This window comes from Elephantulus edwardii, unplaced genomic scaffold, assembly GCF_000299155.1.
Source record: "Elephantulus edwardii isolate Elephantulus edwardi_28Jun2011 unplaced genomic scaffold, EleEdw1.0 scaffold00018, whole genome shotgun sequence".
Taxonomy (NCBI): domain Eukaryota; kingdom Metazoa; phylum Chordata; class Mammalia; order Macroscelidea; family Macroscelididae; genus Elephantulus; species Elephantulus edwardii.
In genome coordinates this window covers 17,138,095-17,140,408 of record NW_006399768.1, presented here as the reverse complement: position 1 = coordinate 17,140,408, position 2,314 = coordinate 17,138,095, and positions in this window count along the sequence as shown.

Sequence of the window (2,314 nt, the reverse complement as noted above, 5' to 3'; positions counted from 1 at the left end):
GGTGCAGCAATGAAAGAATGGAATTTCAAAATCTCTGTAGATGTTCATTGAAATGAAAAATAAACTAAATTTTAAAAAAATTTTTAAAAAAGGTTACTGATATTGAGTCAGTTAGGAGTTGGTTTCTACTCTACATTACATAAGAACAAGAGAAACTGTCTAAACTTCTCAAGTTGTTTAGCTTTTAGCTGGAGGATATAATCACCACATACCTCCCACAAAGCAACTGGTGGATTCAAACCATGTGCCTGTGGGATTGCAACTCAGCTCTTTTCAACAAGGCTACCAGAGTTTCAATAGTAGAAAACAGCCACTCAGTCATAACAATTCAGTAATATTATTAACACCAGAAATTTCATTACCGAGGATTAAAGGCAGAAAACTAGCAAAGGAAAAGATGGAAAAAAGAAACCAAGGCAATTGTAAACATGAATTTCTTATATTAGTTGTGGTTTAGGGTATCTGGTGACATAGCAGTATGGCTAAATGAAAGTTTGAAACCAGCTGCTCCAGCAGGAAAAAATATAGATAAGGTCCTCTCAAACAATTCCCATCCCAGATACCAGCTGAAATCTATGAGTTGGTAGTGAGTTTGGCTTGCATTGTTTTTTACCTCTGCCCAGGTATGAGAATAAATGAAAAATACAACAGGTAAATATTTTTCTATCTTGGGAATGCAGAAACAAAGCAAGGATCAAATCAATGGCAAATACCTTTTAGCCTGCCAGTGTCCTCACATCATTCCCATTCTATAAAATTCTTTCTCTCTTTCTTGGAATGAAAATGGTCAATTAAGCAGAAGTGTCATTTTAAGAGATTTTAATAAAATGATTTCATATTTGTTGTTTAGTTAGTACTTGTTTCTGAAGAGGCAAAAATAAGTGGATAAGATAATCACTCTTCAAAATTTTGAGTACAGTGTAGCAGTAATGTTAAAAAATGCTAGTCTATAAAAGAAAATAACAAAATAGATAAGGTGCTCCGTTTGGCCCAGTCATTACCTGGAAATTATTTTAATCTGTGTTTGTACATCAATTGTGAAGTGCCAATCTCAGCCTCATAAAGTATAGATTGGGATTTTCTCCCTTTACATTTCCTTCTGTCCTAATCTTGCATTATTTAAAATGAAAATGAGTTATGAAAAAAATAACTCAAGAGGTTCCAGGTGCTTTTAGCAGTTAGATGCTAAAGCAGTCAGTGCAAAGCAACTCCCTCCACCCATCCTCAATTGACTTTTTATGACAATCAAACCATAACACATCGTTAATAAATTTTCAAATGGCATTAATTTATGTTAGGCTTTAACTAAAAAGGTAACCATTCTAAATCATCTATTCTAAAACAAATGGTGACACCAATTTTTGCTAATTCTTCGGATTTTTTTGTAAGAAAAACAACAGAGGATGCAAAAGAATATTTTAGGGTGATTTATTAACCCAGGTGTCCACTTACAAAAGGAGTGAAGTCAGCACAAAACAAAGAGAGAAAGAGACTTTTTCCTATGTTATGAAGATGTACTAATTCAATAGAGTAAATCAAACAATTCGGTAAAAATAATATTCATGTGTTTATGAGATGTGCACAAAGTAAGCACAATTGCATAAAACAATTTAAAGACATATTTGCTACCTTTAATAGTCACATAATCATATTTTGCGATAGCTGAATTTTTAAAATTATTAATTTCTATCTGAATGTGGATTGTTACTAAAATATTTCTGAACTTTTACATTTTCTATGATGCAGATTACCACCTATGGGGCCCCACGTGTACAGCATACACGTCCTCCATACAGTTTTCAAGGCTGTGATGTTTCCGAAACAGATTGCCAGATTGGTCTTCTGAGGGCCAGTGTGTAGGTTCAAACAACCAGTTATGCATCTGATATTTGAGAACTGTTTACACCACTCCGGGATTCTTTACTTCTGGAATAGTGCTAGCATTTACTATTTTATATTAATTTTTTTTTTGGATAAAAACCTAAACACATATTTTGCTCCTAATAAAAATATTCACAAGTTAAAGAAAAGTTAAAAAATATATTATCAATCTATTTGGATTTTATTTCTTTCTTCTGCTATTTCTTTGGGTTTTTTTCCTTTCAGTTTTAATTCTTTTTAATTTTTCATATTGTGCTCTTTCAGATCAAATATCTATACTTTGAATAATATTACTTAGTTCCTACCAATATGAATCAGATCGATTACATCTGTGGAAGAAACCGCTGGAGAAGCTCAATATCAGCTGTGAAAACTAGGCCAGCAGCTGATTGTGGAACAGACCACCAACTACTCATATGCAAGTTCAAGCTGA